We start from the raw sequence: 21,536 nt of genomic DNA on the forward strand, positions 1-21,536 counted from the left end.
GATCTGAATAATAGATGTTACATTTGAACCGATTAGTCTATGTAGGTTACTGATCCATATCCATAATTTATAATAATAATGTTTACACCGTTATTAGATTTACACTGATTTGAAGTATAGACCTTATGCGCCAGAGAAACAAGCATGCAGCCATCTTTATAATATTGTCTTAGAAATATACAGAGAAACCTAAAAAACGTACTCGGTTACTGACGTAACATCGGTTCCCTGAGATAAGGGAACGAGGGCTGCGTCTTCGCTTAAGACGCTAGGGGAAAACTCCTTTCCCCGAAATACTGAAGCCTTTATAAAATAACGCAGTGCTACTGCACATCCATACAGTGCTGAGGCTTACTCGCACGCTATTGGCTGGTCAGTGGGAACTGATAACAGTCAGGATAAGAATTGCCACAGATTCAGGTTTTTATCGATTGAAGCGACGATCACTAGTCATTCGCACCATAGCACAGCCGTCTACGCAGTACTTGTTCCCTTATCTCAGGGAACCGAGGTTACGTTAGTAACAGAGTACGTTCCCTTTCGAGCGGTCAGTCGTACTGCATCTTAGCTTAATGAAGGGACTTGTGTGCTTGCAGCGGGGCATGGGATGTCTGCGCTAACTGTGAAGGGCCGGGCTCGTAGTGGCCAGCTCACCTTCTCTATCTAGATAGTCTCTGCTTCGTGATTTGAAGCCCTTTTGTGCGGCCACCGAAGCTTACAAAAAGCTGCTCCGACTGCCTGTACTGGCCGGAGCGCTCAATGTATGCTCTCAGAGCCCTGACTGGGCAGAGCAGGTGCAACTGCTGCTCGTCCTCTGTGGAGGGGGGAGCAGAGAGCGTGATCACCTGTGCTTCGAACGGGGTTGAAAGCACTTTGGGCACATAGCCGTGTCTTAGTTTGAGGATGACTTTAGAGTCACTTGGGCCAAACTCCAGACAGGAAGCGCTCACAGAGAGCGCTTGTAGGTCACCAACTTGCTTAACTGATGCTAAGACTAACAGTAACGCAGTTTTCAGTGAAAGTGGTTTTAATTCTGCCGTTTACAGCGGTTCGTACGGGAGCCCCATTAATAGGTCCCAGGAGGGGACCGTGGAGGGTTAAGCTTCCTGGCTCCCTTCAGGAAGCGGACAATCATGTCGTTCCTGCCCATCGACTGGCCAGCCATCAGTGCATGAAAAGCTGCAATGGCTGCCACATAGACTTTAAGCGTGGATGGAGAACGGCCTACATCCAACAGCTCTTGAAGAAATGAGAGTATCTGTGATACTTCACACAAGACCAGGTCCTGGTTTCTGGCTGCGCACCAGCTAGAGAACACAGACCACTTAAGAGCATAGAGGCACCTGGTAGACGGAGCTCTAGCCTCACTGATAGCACTCGCTGGGAGGTCCCCGAGCTCCCGTCGAGGGGCCACACATGTGCCCACAGGAGGTCACGGAAAGCTTCCGGGTCCGGTGCAGTCTCATCCATTGCACGGAGGAGCTTGGCCTGAAAGACCTGGAGAACCGCCATCGAGTGGAGGGCGGAGCCTGCCTGGCCAGCAGACACATGGGCCCTACCCGCTAAGGCCGAGGTCCTCCTGCAGGGCTTAGATGGCTGAGAAACCTTAGCTTTCCAGCCAATCGTCGAGGATTGGCAGAGGTGCGCCGCCACAGCTTCCTCAAGTGGAGGCAGCCGCTCGTAGCCTTTTTCCTCGGCGCCGTCGATGGTCGAGAGTGCAGATGAGAAGAGAGACGTAGGCATGCAGAGTAGGGGGTGCGCCACGATTTCACCAGCTCCTCGTGGACATCTGGGAAGAACGGGCCAGTTCTCTGGCGAGGGGCCTGCTGGCGCCCCGGCAGAAACCACTCGTCCAGCCTGCTGCGTGCAGGCTTCTCAGGCAAGGCCCAGTCCAAGCCGAGCTCGCTGACGGCCTTATTGAGGACGCGGATTAATTCGTCGTCCACATTTCCCGCCTTGGAGTCGCTGCAATGCTGAGAGGGGGTGGGGTCTTCGAAGGAGCCTGACCAATCCTCAGCGTCAGATGCCTCCAATGACACCGAGTCATCGCACGGCTCCTCATCATATCCCCCGAACGAGATGAGACCCCCGGCGTCACGGGGGGTGCTGGCTGTGCTGGAAAACATCACGGGCAACATCTCTCTCTGAGGAGACAGTGAGGCACGCGGGAACTGGGCCGGCGTGAGCTCACCGACCTCCTGATACTCAGCCCTCTGACTCCGCCATTTTTTCCACCGAGGTTCGGCAGGAAAAGGGAACGGGAGAGCGCGAGGGGCGGGGTTGTGCTCTGAAAAGAGTGCTATCCATGAGTGCAGTGAGAGCAGCTGGACTCGCTGAGAGCGGCGTCAGCGCGGGGCTTTCCCAGGCACACACACTCGCTGTGACCGTCGTCATGATGCAGAGAGGCTCTGCATGTGCCACATGTGTGGCTCGGCATTACAACGCCGTTTGCTCTTTTGTGAAAGCTTATTATTATGAAAGGATACGCCAGTGTTTCGCAGGGGAGACAGTGCAACAGCTTGTGGGATCGCTGGCGATTGAGCGCGCTGATCAGTCAGGCCGCTGGCTCGCTGCTGTTCTGCTGCAGGCTCCACTTGACTCAGCGAGATGGCGTAGGCTTTGATGTAGAGATGATCAGCAAGGTCCGAAGATCATCGCTGAAGAATATTAAATCTGAATCCGTGGCAATTCAAGTGTATTTTATAGGCGGATTCCCCCTGGAATTTCCGCTCAGTTCGGCGGGCTTCGCACCGATTGGTTTGCACAGTTACGCCGCTCTGCCATTGGTTCGTGCAGTTCCCACTGACCAGCCAATAGCGTGCGAGTAAGCCTCAACCTGTATGGCTGTGCAGTAGCACTGCATTATTTTATGAAGGCTTCAGTATTTCGGAGAAAGGAGTTTTCCCCTAGCGTCTTAAGCTAAGACGCAGTACGACTGACAGTTCGAAAGGGAATGGAAGTTCAATGGCATCGCTGTCGAGGAGTAAGCTGGTGAAGAGGATTTACTTATTGTAAAGTTAACGAAAGTTATCATGAGGATTGTAATGTTTAAAGCAGATGTCTTAAATGTCAGTAGACAGGGAAGATTTGAAAACGAGCCGTTCATTCATTAATAAGATCACTGTGAAAATACAGGCCGGAAGACAAAAGATAACGGGTAGCTGAGATGAGTTTCGATCGGAAACTGGCAAAAGACTTTCCAAAGGATTTTTAAAAAATGAATGGAATTGTAAGTATACTTTATACATTATGTATAACTTATTACAGCCTAAACCATGTTTTTGTGGGAAGCAAGCATTAATGTGCCGTCGCTGTATAATGTATAGTCGCTGAAATTCGGTTTCAGAGATTAACAGGGGTGCGTTTCCCAAAAGCAGTTTCCACTGGGGGCCGCACGTTGAAAATGCACGTTGAAAATACAAGGTCAAGCCAGCCGCACTTTTTTTTTTAGTTTGAGCGTCTAATCGTGCACTTACGGTATGGGTATGGGATGGACTTATTTTATTTTTTATAATTTTAATGTTTGTAGGCCTATATATGACTTACATTAATTACATAATTTATTCACATTCATATTAATGTTAATTATCATACATCAATAATTTTTTTACATTTTTATTGTTAATTTTAATGTTTTTATATATATTATACATTAATTATTATACTTTATTAATGTTAGATTTTATATTAATGTTAATTATCATACATTCATTTTTTTGCATTTTATGTTTGTATATATAAAGTATACATTCATTATTATACTTTATTTATTAATGTTTATTTATTTATTTACTTACATTTTTCATGCAAGTAAATAAATAAATTTCGAACAGTTTTGACATTTGACGTTTGCCTTCTAGCACTTACATCATGTCCCATTTTCAAACACTCATAACAGTGACCCTGACTATTACTGTATTTATTTTCAAGTCATTTTACTGTATAGTTTTGGAGAAACATAAAAGCAAACTCCCCCCAAATGTCAAAGTGCATTCTAGCACTTACACCATGTCCCATTTTCAAACACTCATAAAAATCTTCCCTTTATAGGTTTGCTCATTCTTTCATTTGATTCCTGTTCAGAGTGACCCTGACTATTACTGTATTTATTTTCTAGTCATTTTACTGTACAGTTTTGGAGAAACGTAAAGGCAAATATATACAAATATTGTGAAATACATCAAGTGAAAAGTGAACAAATGAATTTAATCCAGTCATCAGTAGACCTCTCTGTTAGGACATATCAGAATTTGGTCTGATTTTTTAAATAGTTAAAACCTATAGTACAAGAGGTGCAGACAGAGGACGTGGGAGATTAAGTGATGTATTTGAATAGAGTTTACTGAGTAATCTTAGTTGCATGATCTTAATTGCCCTCTATGATAAGTAGGCCTATACCTTTGTCTGATCAGCATAAAATCAGATTTGTCTATTTTACTAGGCAAAGTAAAATGAATGCTTCACATTGTCTTGTGACACTAAAAACCTTGAGATGACATGACAATACAGCACAAAACATAAGGAAATGATTGTTGAATATATGAATGAATGAATGAGTCATTTATATAGTGCTTTCATATGTACTACTGTACACCAAACGCGCTTTACAATCATATCAGGGTAACACTTTACAATAAGGTTGCAATAAGGTACAATAACTAAGTTAACATTATTTAATGTATTACCAGCAATACATTTGTTGCTGTGTTTGTTAACGTTAGTTAAAAATACAGCTGTTCATTGTTAGTTCACAGTACATTAACTAATGTTAACAAGATTTTAATGAAGTATTAGTAAATGTTTAAATTAACATTAACAAAAAATAATAAATGCTGTATATGTGCAGTTCATTATTAGTTAATGTAAACTAAAGTTAACTAATGAAAGTTATTGTAAAGTTTTTACAATTAAGACATTAATACAAAAAAGTAAAGTATAAAAGAGAATAAAGAAACAACATGAATTAAGATGTTTGTGACTGCTATCCAGATGTCATGCCAAAGGTGAGTAATCCTGAAAAATGCAGGGAAAAATGAATTAATTATTAATTAAAATGTAATAATTTAACAACATACACAAATTGCACAAATGGCAAATAAACACTGGGTGCTCATTAAAATAGGTCTATTCACTATTTAAAGAACAGTCTCGATGAGGTCAGTGCTGAGAGCTAGGGTGGGTATTAAAAAAATGGATATATGTAAAGCAATCGGTCATACCTTAGGTATCCAGCGCTAGTTTCGACAACATTGTTGCTTCCTTTGAAGTTGCAGTGAAAAAGGCGTTGTGTATGTATGTATGTATATATTATAAAGGTGTTGACTTGGCGTTGTTTGTATTCCATTATTGACTTCGTCAGCTAAATTCACTTTTAGATTCGATCGATTACTCTAGACTAGCTAGATTCACTGTTTAGATGCGCTCGAAACATAGCTTGCTGAGGACATCTGCTGGTTAAAGACGTGTAAAGGCAACAAGAATAGCACAAACATTCAATGGCATGTTGTTAACAACAATTGTAATAAAATGTAATCTATAACATCAATATCATTAAAGCTATTATTTTAGTATTAGTATATATAATTTATTTATAGGGGATAGTGCTAAGAAGAAGTGGATCAACATCCGAGATGCCCATCACCTAAGCAGAAGAAGCCATACAAATATGCAGGGATCCTGGAATTTATGATTCCACACCTTCAGTTCAGGGAGTAAGTTAATTATCAATAATCAGAACTTTACTTTTGCTTTACACTCATGGAGTTATTTTATTATCTAACTATTTTTAAATCTCATATGAATTGTAATGCAGACCACATCTAAATTATTTTTATAGAACATCCGGTAATCTACCAGATGATGCAGAGGAGGAAAAGGATGCAGATGAGAGACAGCTAGAGTCAAAATGGCAGAAGAGGGCAGAACCAGGGAAAAAATCCAAGTCTGCATCCAAATGAAGTGCCACTTTTGCTCCATCTGCAGTTGATGCTGCAATAATGGAGTATTTGGGTAGCAGGAAACAGCATCAGGAGGATGAGCTAGATGCATTTTTAATTAAATGGCTACCTCCATGCGACAGATGCCAGTGCACACAAAAGCTAAGGTAAATTCTAAGATTCATGAGCTTGTCCATAGGGCAGAAATGGAGACAATGTATGAAGCCAGTGGATCCTCTTCAGCCAGTGAATTTGAGTACACATTTTTACAGACTTCCACATACTGTTACAACTTAACTTAAAAATGTGCAGATAAAATGTCTGTAAATGTTGTGATTGCTTAAAGAATAAATGAGTCAATTAATGTGGAAAGCAGCCTTTTTAGTCATTCTAGTCAATAAGTCAAATAATATTTGTAGTGTTTAGTACATTGGATTTTTTTTTAATTACTTCATAAATATCATGAACAGAATAGAATTAAATATAGAGATTGTGCAACAGTTAAATTCCCTATTGAGCCATTCCAAAGCAAGCATTCTGCTGCTATGGGACTGCTCCAGTAGAAATAAAATAGTCCTTGTAGGCCTCCCTTATCAGAAATGCTTCTTTTGATGGATGATTCCCACACTGCTGTAGATTCTGTACAGCTCCACTGCTACTGGATTCTGCCAAACGGTCTGGTGCTTGGTGTTGGTTTGTTGGGTCAGTGGTTTTGATGATGTAGTTATGCAGGACACAAGTGGCCTTTATAACATTGTCCTCCTTTGGTACCACTCCCACTTGGATGCAATGATCCTGAATGAGTTCTCCACCATCCTCCTAGCCCTTGATAGGCTATAGTTATATATTTGTCTAGCCTCGTCTAGGTCCTTTCCTTGAACGGGGTCCGAAAACGTACTCGGTTACTAACGTAACCTCGGTTCTCTCTAGAAGAGGGAACGAGTACTGCGTTTTTATCAAAACGCTACGGGAAAAGTCTCTTTTCACGAAATACTGAAGCAAAAAATTATCCTTAATTTTCATACATGTAAAGCGCGTTGCAGCAGTAGTCAACTATGGCGAGACGGCTTGCTCGCTCATTGGCTGCTCTGCGGCAACTGCATAAGCCTATCGAGCGAGGCCTGAGGTGACGTCAGGCCAATGAGGGCGCTTCGCGCCCTCCTTGCCATTTCCCGCCGAGACGGGTGTGGCTAACCTCTATAAAAGGAGCTCGAAAAGGCTGATTCACTTGATTTTCATAGCCGAAGCAAACCAGAGTGAACCGTACGCACGGCAGAGAACGCAGTACTCGTTCCCTCTTCTAGAGAGAACCGAGGTTACGTTAGTAACCGAGTACGTTCTCTTACGAGAGTCCTCTCGTACTGCGTTTTTATCAAAACGCTACGGGAACCCCTTGTAAAACGCCGTGCGTGCTGGGATAAAAACACCGATCACTGGAAGCTAAGCCAGATGTACAGTGCATAATCACCAGATAGACTCACAAAGAATCCGGGATTAAGGGATGGGGGACCTTAATTCCCTAAACTGTAACGTCCGCAGACGTAAACATGACCTCACAGAGAGAGTCTAGAGACAAGAGGGTATTCCCTCCGTCCTTATATGGTCGCGCCAGCAGACGCGAATATGACATCACATAGACAGGGTGGGGAACCTGAACTGAATGTGGGAAATGTGGGTCTTACACAATTCTGCCCATAAGACAGTCGGTAGCGCGTTGCGCATGCGATTTCAGTGTTCTAGTTAAACAGCTGAATCGACTACACCGATAGTAGCTTAGCCTGCAAGGCGGGAACTTCTAGGTTGTAAAACCTGATAAATGTAGACGGCGAGGCCCAGCCTGCCGCCGTACATATATCCTGTAAGGAAATCCCGCTGGACCAAGCCCACGAGGAGGCAACGCCCCTCGTGGAGTGCGCTCTGACTCCCAACGGGCACTGAATGCCCTTGGCAGTATAAGCCAGCGCTATGGCGTCAACTATCCATCTGGATAAGCTCTGTTTCGAAACAGCCATTCCCTTGGAACGTCCACTGAACGAGACAAAAAGCTGCTCAGTCTGTCTGAAGACAGCGGAGCGGGACACGTAAGCTCTTAAAGCCCTAACAGGGCAAAGAAAACTTGAGTCCCCTTCCTCACTTGACCCCGGCAGGGCAGACAGGGAGATAACCTGAGCCCGAAACGGCGTGTTGAGGGACTTTGGCACATAGCCATGCTTAGGTTTGAGTATGACTTTAGAGTCATTAGGTCCAAACTCTAAGCACGCTGGGCTCACGGAGAGCGCGTGCAGGTCGCCTATGCGCTTCACCGAAGCGAGAGCCATCAAAAACACTGTTTTGAAAGACAAATGTTTGAGGCTAATAGATTGGATAGGCTCGAAAGGGGCACCTTTCATGGCCGTCAAGACTGTAGAAAGGTCCCACATAGGAACTGAAGGAGGTCTGGGTGGATTCAGCCTCCTAGCTCCCCTGAGGAAGCGGATGACTAAATCGTTCCTTCCTAGTGACTGACCCAGCTTTGTTCCGGAGAACGCTGTAATAGCCGCCACGTAAACTTTGAGCGTGGAAGGGGATCTGCCCTTATCCAACAGCTCCTGTAGGAAGGAGAGAACCTCCGTCACCTCACAATCGAGAGGTGATAGGCTCCGAGCTGTACACCAGCCGGAGAAAACCGACCACTTTGAGGCATAAAGCCGCCGAGTCGACGGCGCTCTGGCCTGAGTGATGGTATTTATCACTCCCTCTGCGAGGTCAACGGATATCCGTTGAGCACCCACGCATGAAGGGACCACAGCTCTGGGTGTGGGTGCCAAATCGAGCCCCCGGCCTGCGAGAGGAGATCTCTCCTCAATGGCACTGGCCATGGAGCGAAGTCTGCTAGCTGCATCAGGACTGGAAACCATGTTTGGTTCCTCCAGAACGGTGCTACAAGCAGCACTGGGCATTCTGTTTCCCTGACCCGCTCTAACACCTGTGGCAGGAGGGAGACGGGGGGGAAAGCGTATAACGGGCAGCGCGGCCACATCTGGGACAGCGCGCTGTCGTTCTTGGAAAAGAACACGGGGCAATGAGCGTTTTCGCGGGACGCGAATAGGTCCACCTCCGCTCTGCCGAATCTCTCCCACAACAGCCGGACTGTTTGTGGGTGTAGAGACCATTCGCCCAGGGGAATGTTGTTCCTGGACAGTCTGTCTGGGCCCACATTCTGGAGCCCAGGCACATGCACTGCTCTCAGCGAGCGCAAATTGTGCTGAGCCCATATTAGGAGGCGTTTCGCCAGCCTGTACAGGGATGTGGATTTCAGACCGCCCTGGCGATTTATATAGGACACCACGGCCGTGTTGTCCGAACGGACTACGACGTGTTGGTCCTTGATATGGGGACAAAAACGCGTCAGCGCATTGTGCACTGCCAGCATTTCCAGGCAGTTGATGTGTTGGAGCTTTTCTCGTTCCGACCACAGGCCGAAGAACGGTCTGCCCTCGAGCAGCGCTCCCCATCCCGAGGTGGATGCATCTGTCGACACCATCCTCACTCTCGAGGAAGTCCCCAGGCTTACACCTGATTGGTACCAGCCGTCCGCCAACCAAGGTATCAGGGCTGTCACACAGCTTTGATTGATCTTGAGGCGTAACCGGCCGGACACCCACGCTCCGCGCGTTACTCGCGCTTTCAACCAGAACTGCAGCGGGCGCATGCGGAGCAAGCCCAGCTGGAGAACTGATGATGCTGAGGCCATGAGACCCAGCATCCTTTGAAACTTCCTGAGCGGGGTGAAAACGCCGCGGCGAAAAGACTTCGCCGCGCGCTGAATGTGCAGCGCGCGCTGTGGCGACAGCCGCGCCGTCATAGACTGCGAGTCCAGAACGATACCCAGAAACGAAATCGTTTGACTGGGGTTCAGTGAACTCTTCGCCCAATTGACCGTGATACCAAGATTCTCGAGGTGATCGAGTAAAATGGTTCTGTGCTTCACGAGCTGAGATCGTGATTGAGCTAGGATCAACCAGTCGTCCAAATAGTTCAGCACTCGCATGCCTCTGAGTCTGAGAGGAGCGAGCGCTGCGTCCATGCATTTCGTAAATGTACGAGGTGCCAGGGACAAGCCGAAAGGCAGGACTGTATACTGGTATGTCTGACCCTCGAAGGCGAATCTCAAGTATCGCCTGTGATGTGACGCTATCTGTATTTGAAAATACGCGTCCTTCAGATCTATCGACATGAACCAGTCTTCTCGGCGAACATGCGCGAGAATTTTGCTGGTCGTGAGCATTTTGAAACTGCGTTTCACTAATACTCTGTTTAGCCGTCTTAGATCCAGAATGGGTCTGACACCGCCGTCCTTTTTGGGGACTAGAAAGTATCTGCTGTATAGCCCCCCTTCGCTTTGAGCTCGGGGAACACGCTCTATCGCCCCTTTGCTTATCAGTTTTGATATTTCGGCGCGAAGTAGGTGTGCTACTTCTGAAACCACCGTAGTCTGGACGCGCGCTGTGAAGCGGGGAGGGCGTCGACAAAACTGTAGCGAGAAGCCTCTCTCTATAATGCCTAGCACCCAGTCCGAAACCCCTGGAAGCGCTGCCCATGCTTCTGCATGGCTGGCTAAGGGCTGGATGCGAAGCGCGCTCTGCTCGCCGTGCGACAGAGGCGCTTCGGGGCGCGATAACGTAGGCATTATGCCTGTGGCATTCGAGGCGGGGGGCGCGCTTATTACAGCGGGCAGAGCGCTCGTCCTCGACCTTACTACAGCGCTTGACTGAGTGAGGGAGGGCTGAGCGGGTCCCGTGGGACTCATGTCTGCGAGTAAATGTGGGCGGGAAGCGGGCACATTCACTGCTTTGGGCGCACTGTCTGACTGAGCAGAGCGAGCGCGCACAGGTCTCGTTTTTACAGAGAGCCTGTGGCCTGTGAGACATAGTGTTTGTGCGGGCACTTTCACTATGTTGGAAGCGCAATCGACCTGAGTCGATTTTATGTGCGCGAGCCCTAAGTGTAGGGCTGTGCTTGTGTGTAGAGATGGGCACTGAGGAGTGGGCATAGACACTACACTTATAGCACCATCGGCCGTGGCCGGGACACCAGAAAATACACTCTTTTCGGGATATATCTGGGTAGCCGTAAAAACGGCTTTTGTGTGCAGGCAAGCGGGCGGCTGAGCAGGCTTGCATCTTGCAGAAAACGCTGGAACAGTCGCAAGTCTTGGGACTGAAACAGCGGCGCGCTTGGGTGAGAGACCGGCCGCAGCGGGACTCACACACCTGCGCTTTCCTAGGCGAGCTAGGACTTCTTCGGGGCTTCCGGCTTCACCACAATCCTCGATCGCGGCCCGCGCGGAGCGGGGCGTCGGCTGGTTGAGCGAGAGCGGGGCCCGGAGCTGCGCTGCTGTCGCTGCTGTGAGGATTCGGCCGAAGGCGGGGGCTGAGGCTGAGAGCTCCGCGGAGTCTGTTTTTGACGACCCGCTGCAGAACCAGAGCGCTTCGGGAGGAAGTGCTTGAAGGCTTGAGACGCTTTCTGGGCTTCAGTAAATCTCTCCACGAACTCGGAGAGAGAAGAACCGAAAAGGCCAGCGGAAGACAGCGGGGCGTCGAGAAACGCGTTGCGCTCGGAATCAGCCATCTCCGTGAGCGTCAGCCATAGATGCCTCTCAGCAACAGTGGCGGAAGCCATACACTTTCCCATGGCTTGTGCAGCAGACTTGGTAGCGCGGAGTGTTAGATCTGAAGCACTCCTCAAATCCGCGATGCAGATAGCCTCAGGTCCCATCTCGTCCAACTTACGGAGGAGATCACCCTGAAATATCTGCAGTGTAGCCATGGTGTGTAGCGCTGACGCGGCCTGCCCAGCGGCGGAGAAAATTCGCGCGAGCAGCGTCGACGTCATGCGGCAGGCTTTTGAAGGCAACACCGGTTTAGTCCGCCGTCCAGCAGAGGGCGGGCAAAGGTGGGTTGCTATCGCCTGTTCCACCGGCGGAAGTGAAAGGTAGCCTCGGTCTTTCGCATTATCCAGAGAGGAAAATGCTGGTGACACAGACGAGCGCGTTCGCGCAGAGAAGGGCGCGTTCCAGGCCTTCGCAACTTCTTCATGCAGCTCAGGAAGAAAAGGAGCGGGCTTTGAATCCGGAGAAGTGCGCTCACCAGGGAGGAAGCTACCATCCAGCCGGGTGCGAGAGGGGAGCTCCGGAGCAGACCACTCGAGGCCGAGGCTCGCCGCGGCCAGCGCGAGTACTCGCATGAGCTCTCTCTCAATGTTGGCTCTCGTAGTGGGCTTGCGGGCAGCAGGCGCGAGATCCTCGGAGCTCGCCCAGTCCTCGCTGCCTGAAGCTAGCAGAGAGCAGGAATCCTTTTCCCCCGACGCGGCCTCGGAACCGACTTCCTGTGATGAAGCGGCGGCAGACTGCGGGCGCTGAGCATCAGGAAGTGATTCGGGAGAAGCCGGTGAAGCAGGCGGGCAAACCGGCGAGCTTAGTCGGGCTGGAGCGGGTTCCGGGACCCGCTGCGAGCGGCGCTTCTTACGGCGCGGCAGCGCGGCGGGGAATGCAGGCTCTGAGAAGAATGCCAGGCGAGTCCGCAGAGTCACCATAGGCAAAAGCTCGCAGTGAGGGCAGCCGCCGTCAGCGAGCGCGAGCGCTGCATGGTCCTCACCCAAACAGGAGACGCAGATGACATGGCGGTCTCCCTCGGTGAGTGGGGCTCGGCACGAGCCGCATGAAGGCATCTTTAAAAAGACGCAGCTCTTTTAGGGGGTGAGTGTCGCAAGGCGAACACACACACACACACACAAGAACAGTAAAAAGGATAATGAAAGGATATGCGTCGGAAAGCGCAGCAGGTACGGCTGTAGAAGGCGGCGTAGGCCAGCGGCTTCAAGTGGCTCGTCCCGCTGAAGTGCTTGCCTCAGACGACGCTTGCTTCCTCGTGATCCAGCGATGCGTGTGCTTCGCTGAAGAGATGAAAATCTAGTGAATCAGCCTTTTCGAGCTCCTTTTATAGAGGTTAGCCACACCCGTCTCGGCGGGAAATGGCAAGGAGGGCGCGAAGCGCCCTCATTGGCCTGACGTCACCTCAGGCCTCGCTCGATAGGCTTATGCAGTTGCCGCAGAGCAGCCAATGAGCGAGCAAGCCGTCTCGCCATAGTTGACTACTGCTGCAACGCGCTTTACATGTATGAAAATTAAGGATAATTTTTTGCTTCAGTATTTCGTGAAAAGAGACTTTTCCCGTAGCGTTTTGATAAAAACGCAGTACGAGAGGACTCTCGTAAGAGAACTTGGTCCATATATCAAACACGTTTGCATGAATTAGTATGAAACTCAGTAAACATACAGATCTCATCGGGCCGAACAACTTCCATAACAACTATGTTATTAGCTCAGCCCAACAGGAAGTCAGCTATTATGGGTTGTTTGGAAAACGCATGCTCTGGAATTTGATATACTCCTCCTAGGGAATTCATCCGATCAGCACCAAACTCGTTGTGCATGAAGTCAAGACATTGAGGATGATAAATTGCCAGCAGATTAAAGGAAAATAAATGTCTTAAGCCTTGTATTTTTTAAATAAGTTTTATTAATAACGTAAAGGCATAGAACCAGTTTATTTGTAGTGCACTGACAATAGTTTTATATAATTAGTTTATTAATGAAATGGATAAAAAGACAAAAAGACCTTGAGATACGTATGTTTGGTAATTGTACCTGAATGAATTTAAAAATAATTTGCTATATTTCAGATCAATATATTTGTTTTCCTTAAAATTTTAATTACCACTAACTTTATTCTCATCTGAATTATTCTCATCAGATTAGTGCTCTGTTTGAGGACAAGAAATGAAAACCAATTCAATATGATAAACACCCACAGACTGTTTTTAAATGGGGTTGGATAAATAGATAACAGCTGTCATGACATGAATGTTTTGCTGGTCAAAAGTCTGACGGAAAAGATATATAGTTCTGAATTTTTTTCGCTGTTTATCTACAGCTCAGATCTAGAATTCTGAAGTGAAATAAAGTAGCGCTGTAATATTTTTCTTATGAATTAACCAGAGCAAGAGAAACAGAGAAGAGAGAGAGAGAGAGAGAGAGAGAGTGCGCGCAAGTGAGTAACCTAATATTGAAGCTTGTGTGGTAATTGCAGTAATTTGCAATAGACAACTTCTCACGTTGAGTACACAAATGCATGTGTCATTTATTTTTTAGTAGGTAAACACAGAGACGAAATGGCGCTGACAAGCGTCCCACGTCATCACGCATTCAGAACATTTAAAGGGACCGCGATCCCTGAACAGTCATGAAGAAACAGGCATAAGAACAAAGTGCTGCGTTTATAATCAACAGTGTATAGAACTATGCTTAACAACAAAGGTGAATTATTTATGTCACATTCATTACACACGTCCCCCCAGAATTCACCATATCAGAAGAAGAACCAAACAGTCAACGGGGAGGTGGGCGAATCAACTGGCCACAACGGCTGCACTGTAACGGAGGTTGAGGAGACCCCACTGCAGCCGGTGTCCTGTCATGACACGGGTGTGGGGCATGGAGTGTGGGAGGCTTGGGAGAGAGGGGAGCAATGGGTGGGGGCAGAGCAGGAGGCCGTCCGCGCCATGGGGGCTGGGCCAGGTCAATGGGCCTGGCCACGTCCAAGTGAGCCGGTTTGAGGCAGTCAATGGAGAGTCGCTCCGGTTTGCTGCCCCTGTCCACCACAAAATGTTTGTACCCTATCTCCAGTACCCGGAATGGGCCCTCGTAGGGCGGGTGTAGTGGTCCCCTGTGGGCATCGTGGCAAATGAAAACATAGTCAGCTGCCTGAAGTCCAGCGGGGATGTGTGACTGAGGGAGGCTGTGATGGGAAATAGGGACAGGACATGGCACACTTTTTTATGATCTACAAAACAGACAGTCACCAAAACAATAACATGCCATTTTTAGCCGAATGTAACTGAAATAGACCAAATTCTATATTAAAACAACACCAAAACCCAAAATATTACGTTTCTGATCATGAGCGGAGGGTGAATCAACACCATGACGATATGCGCTTCCCCTTTAAAAACATTTACTAGGCTATATGCAGGATTTGTCGTGGCAGAAAGCTTGTAAAGAGTGCTCATTTTATTATCATTAAAAAGCGGTTATACAACTTCATCGCAATCTCACAAAGTTCCATTAGAAATAAAGTCATGTGGTGTGACGTATGCTGAGCCCTGGAGGGTTATAAGCTACAGTAGCTTAGCACTCTGCCTCGGTACGCCTTTCTCGTGCATTCCGAGTGACTGAGAACTCTGGCGATCATCCAGAATTTATTCACAGAACCACAGTTACATGCGTAACTAGCGTTCTGTTTCATTCTTACTGACCGCCAGAGGCAGTGTAAACACTATGGATGACACATACCAACATAGTCATGGGGAATGCCACCCGCCTGATGAAAATTAAGGCTGCTCCAGAAGAACCGCAGAACTAATGGCATGATGAGCAGCAACATTTATCTTATAAAACCGGGCAAACGTGCATGGAGAAGCCCAGGTAGCATCAGTGCAGATATCCGCCAAGGAAACTCATGAAGATGAGATGGCCCTAGTGGAATGGCAAGTTAGTCCCCAGGGCAGTGGTCTCCCTGCTACCTTGTAAGCCAGCGTAATGGTCTCTACTATCCAGTTTGACAACCCCTGCTTCAACACTGGAGCACCTTTCTTCACACCACCATAACAGACAAATAACTGGTCTGACTGTCTAAATTGAACAGTAGAGTTCACATAATAATTCAAGGCATGAACAGGACGCAAAAGTTGAGTACTTGAATCAGGCCCTGAAGAAGTATGAAAAGAGGCCAGTTCAACGTACTGGAACTGAGGAAGAAGGACCTTCGGAAGAAAAGAAGGATTGGGTCGTAGGACCACCCCGGAGTCATCCAGTAACCAACGCAAGCACAATTCGCTAACAGACAGCGCATGCAACTCACTGACTCGTTTCGCAGTAGCAATAGCTAACAAAAAGTCTTCAAGGACAACCATTTACTGTCAATGCTTTGCAAGGGCTAAAACTGGGGTGAGCACAGGAATGTAAACACAAGTGGCAAATCCCACACAGGAAAGTGAGGATTCCGAGCAGGGTTCAGACGGTGCGCGCCCTTCAGAAAACTGCAGATAAGACTGTGAGATCCAAGAGAAGAGCCACCAACTGGAACATGATATGCAGAAATTGCAGCAATGTACACGTTCAACGTGGAAGCTGCTTTTCCCTCCTCCAGTAAACGTTGAAGAAAGCTTAAGATACTCAGAATGTCACATGTTGCAGGATCAAGCCCCCGTTCCTCACACCATGCAGAAAAAAGCTTCCAATGGGAAGCATAAATTTGTTGTGTGGAAGAAGCCCTAGCATTAGAGATGGTGTGAATAACAGCAGGGTCACAATGCTCCAGGGAAGGATTTAACCCAATGGACCCAAAGCTGCAGACGAGCCGGGTCCGGGTGCCAGACACTGGCTTCCAGCTGGGAGAGGAGGTCCTTCCTGGGGGGAAGCTTCCACATTGCCTGTCAGAAGTCTCAACAACAAAGGAAACCATGGTCTGGCTGGCCATTGTGGTGCCACGAGTAACACTCTGTGCTTGCACAGGGAGATCCTGTGCAACGTCTCCCATAATAGAGGGATAGGTGGAAACGCACTACATCTGGATGAAGCCTCCATTCTCCTGGATGTACTTGATCCCTGGAAAGAGCATCCACTGTCTGGTTGCACGCTCCTGGAATATGAGCTGCCATCAGTGAAGTCTTGGTTGACACCATGTCAGGATCTCGTGAGTCAGCTGTAGAGACATGCGGGATCTCGTGCCGCCCTGGTGGTTGAGTTAGAACACTGTTGAGCTATTGTCGGACCGAACGAGAACATGGCGGCCTGCCAGGACTGGCATGAAGTACTTTAGAGCCAAGAACACTGCCCTTAGTTCTAGCAGGTTGATATGTTCTATGGCCTGGGTCGGTGTCCAGCGCCCGCAAATACCCCTCCGATTCCACGTTGCCCCCCCATCCTGTGAGGGAAGCGTCTGTCGTGACCAACTCCCGACGAGAGGGAACAACACCCAGAGGCACTGAGTCCTGCCTTCAGAAACTCTACCTGTCTCCACTGCCTCAACGCACATATGCAACGATGAGAAATTATAACTAGTCGATGGCGATGTCTGGTGGGATCTAGCTGCAAACTATTGTTCCATAACTGGAGTGGTCTGAGGTGGAGTAAACCCAGGGGGATCACCACTGTAGCCACTGTTAACATCCCTATCAGTCGTAGGACCACACCCGGGCGAAGACACACCCAGGCAAAGACACACCCAGGCGAAAGCAAGCCAAAAGTTGCAGAATGTTCATCACACATTCCTGAGACAGGGAGGCAGACATTAGGAAGGAATTCAGGGTCATTCCTATGAACGTAGTGGTCTGTGTTGGAATCAGACAGCTCTTTTTCTCGTTCACGGTAAACCCCAGCTTCTGCACATGTCTCAAAAGCAGCCTGGAGTCTTGCACAGCCTGCCACTCTGTGGGGGCACAGAGAAGCCAGTCGTCCAAATAAGGAAGAATATGCATACCTCTCGTCCAAAGAGGAGACAGAGCTGCGCTCACACAAATTGTGAAGACGCGAGGAGCAAGGGAAAGGCCGAAGGGTAACACTTTGAACTGGTAGGCTTGATTCAGGAAACTGAAACGCAGAAACTTTCTGTGATGTACAGCAATTGGGACGTGAACGTATGCATCTTTCAGGTCGACACTTACAAACCAATCATCTGCAGTCACAGACCGAAGAACATCGGCTGTGTGCAGCATTCGAAAAGGAAGGACCTTCAGGAACAAATTCAGAAGCCTCAAATCGAGAATTGGGCAGAAACCACCGTTCTTCTTCGAAACAAGAAAATACGTTGAATAGTCTCCCTGAAAAAGGGGATGAACTTTTACTATGGCTCCCTTCTCTAACAGTGAACAAATTTCCAGAGAGAAAGCCATTGCGCGAACCGCGTCTCTGACAATCGTAGGAACTATTCTTAAAAATCTGGGAGGTCGGCGTCGAAACTGTAACGTATATCCCCTGCTCAGAGTCGTCAACACCCAGGGGTCTGTTGTGTTGGATCTCCAGTACTCCAGCTATTCTATAGAAAAACGATCGACCGCCGGCCTGGCTGTCTCAGGCTTTATGTGGGTATTTTTTAGTGGTCGCAGGGGGATGCTGACGGGTTCCTCATGGAAACTTTCGATGAGGTGAGTGAAAAACTCTTCAGGAACACAAGGTCTTTGAGGGGGCTGTGACTGAGGTGTAGCATGCCGACGGAAACATTTTTCCTACGTGGCATAGTGATGTCAGGTCTGAACCGCTGGCATCCTAAAGGTAGGGTTGCGCTGCACCTGTGTCAGTTGACGAGTGGCTTCAGACAGCTTTACCCTCTTTTCCAACAGTTCTGGAACATTTGGACCAAAAAGATCCTTTGGCCACAAAATCCTTACATAGTGGCATGGCAAAAGAAGTTGCAGCTGTGGTCTGTCTGACAAACACATTCGATTTGGCTTTCTTGGGAGGGGAGCACCAGCTGCCGCCGACGCCCTGCGCTTTTGAGTGCACAAAGGGGCTACATCTAACTGCCCAAGTTTCACTGTTGAATTAGGGTCTAACTCAGCAAGACGGAGCCGTCATTCCGACATAGGCAAAATCTGACAACGGGAGGCCGTTAACTCATAGGTGTGGAAAACACAAGCCACTGGATTGCACCGAGAGGCACAGAGTGTTACCGACGAAGCAATATAAACTCAAATATAAAAACAAAACTCACCAAAATGCTGTTAATTTACTCCAAATCCTTTGAAGTGGCGTAGGCGCAAGCTGTCACAGCTTGTGAGGACGTATCTCGCGTAAGCTCTTGTAAGCTGCACTTGACAGCGCGAATAATCACTCAACCAAAAACCTATCTCAACCAGGCGAGAAAGCGAAAGAGGTAGAGTGCTGAGCTACTGCAGCTTATAACCCTCCAGGGCTCAGCATACGTCACGCCACGTGACTTTGTTGGTATATTCTCTCGACCTATCTAGCTGGCGCTGCAATAATCCATAGTGTTTACACTGCCTCTGGTGGTCAGTAGGAATGAAACAGAACGTGTAACGTGATTTTATGAAAATGATCAATCATTTAGTTTTGGCTCATTGTTTATATGTGGCAGACATGAAAATCAATGAACCTTCATTACAAAGTAAGGTATATTCAGCCGATTATGTCTAAATCTAATACTAGAACTCATACGTTGATGTTTTTAATAGACCTTTCCACTTTAACATTTATTATGTTTATTTGTGAAAGATTATGATAATTTAGTAATTTTATTAAGATTGAGTCAGTGTTGAGATCTCTTAGTTCTTGAAATAAAAGATCATGCTTGATTAGATTTTATCCACTTTTTATTAGTTTGTTATTTGTTTGATATTATAATTTTTTATGCATGTTTTTAATCTCTATTACAGTTTTTCTGAATTGCTAAAACACATTTCTCTGGAAAAAAATGGAGAACACAGCATCCAAAGTATGCAGTTACAGAAAAAAAGGATTGTAACAAAGTAAATAAATTTTGAAATTTTACGTTAAAAAAAAGTAGGCTATAGTAATTGCAACTTACAGTAGAAAGGTGAATTAATTGTACACTGTGTACTGCAAGTAGAGTATTGTACTGAATATTGTATACATAATGAATGTCTGTATATTCAGCACTTGCATACTGTAAAAATACAGTAGTCCAACTCCAAACGCCAAAAAGGTTACAGTAAAAACACTAAATGAAAAGCATGTTATAATACACTCAGAAGAGTTGTGCAACTGCAAAATCAAAGTCAAAATCAAAATCAAAGCATCAATCATGTTGGGTCCGGCCTGAGTAATTATTAAGTATATATAATAGTATTATTACTTGCATACTGTAAAAATACTGCAGTCCAACTGCAAAAGCCAAAAAGGTCAAATAAAACTCTAAATGAAAAGCACGTTACGGTACACTCAAATACTGTAAGTTGTGCAACTGCAAAATCAAGGATAATGAGAGATTGATTCTGCTTCAGCATCATGTCTTCCTGCTGGCTCTGGCCTGTGGACTTTGTCTACATCACAGACAATGTTGTCTCCTGCCAGATGAAGGGAAAAACCTTCTAGTCTGACACATCCAGCCTTGACAACACTGTCCACACCTTGCTCTTTTTTGTCCTCATCCTCTTCCTCCTCTCCCTCTCAGATTGTTTCCATATATTGTTCATATCATCAGTGCATGTGTCACCTGTACACTCTGAAATGGCTCATATTATACAGTTGGTTTGATCACATCATTAGAAATCAGTGTGAACAATTTTGAATCGTTGTGTGTGAAGTTTTGCCTCTTGTGTTCAGTGTTTTGTGACACAAATGTATCACAGTTCTATATGTGTTTTAATAAGTGAGAATGTGTTTAGAGTTTTGAAAAAAAGTGCAGGAGATTTGCAAACAGTGTCTAACTGCCAGAACTTGTTAAAGGTTTTGCAGAAATAGTGATATATTTGACAAATTGGTTTAGGCTATTGAGAATTTGGTTCAGAGAATGGAGTTTAGTGTTAGCAATTCAGAAAAACTGTAAAAGTTAAAGTATTCAGGTAGGCTACAGTACAGCAGGATGCAGTAAATATTTTAGTGTTGTTTTAGGTGTACAATATATGTCTTGCCTTTAATGTCCATTTTTAGTCTTTACACATCAGCTTGGATACTTGCATAGAAAAAACTGCTAATTTTAAGACGCCGACGTCACGTGGGTCACCCTTCAGTAAGACGCTTAAAAGTACTAGACGTTCGGGTAGACGTTCGATCGGTCGTCGTTCGTTCGGATGCTTGATTTTGGCACGGAGTATAGGCCTACGCCTTATAATTTTGGCACGGGGCGTGCACCATAAAAGAATGGACACAAAACGAGCCCCATAGTAAGTAGCCTACTGGTGATTGAGAAACGCTTGTACCTGACGGGATCAGGAAAGGTCCACGAGCCGGGACTCGAACTCGGGTCTACCGAAGCTAAAACTTAAAAACTTTTTAAAAAAAACTTAAACTAAAACTTAGAGCTACTTTGTACAAAATACTATTGTATACTATAATGTATTTTGAAAGTATACTTTCAATGCATTGTTACAATGATCATTTCCAGCACACAGTTAAAATATACCTAAAATATATTTTAAGTGCAAATAATACGCTTTTAAAAAATAAACTGAATTTTCACTTCAAGTAGCCTATATTTTTCTGAAATATACTAAAGTGCAATTATTTTAAAGTGTGTTAAAAGTTGTATTGTGAAAATATAAAAGCATGATGCTTATATACTTTTAATATAGGCTATTTAAAGATAGTAGCCTACAATTTTTTTTAAGTAGGCTATATTTGTTCTATTGAAAAAGGGAATATATTTCAAATACAATAAAGTATACTTTTTTTCACTAGGGTAACATTAAAAATAAGAAGAAATGTTTCTTTTCCAGAATATTAAAATGATTTCTGAAAAAAATATGACTGCTGAAAATTCAGCTAACCTTAATGTTTCCAAACTTTAATTATAAAACCTTGTG

The sequence above is a fragment of the Abramis brama genome (assembly GCF_963993115.1).
Source record: "Abramis brama genome assembly, chromosome: 23".
Taxonomy (NCBI): domain Eukaryota; kingdom Metazoa; phylum Chordata; class Actinopteri; order Cypriniformes; family Leuciscidae; genus Abramis; species Abramis brama.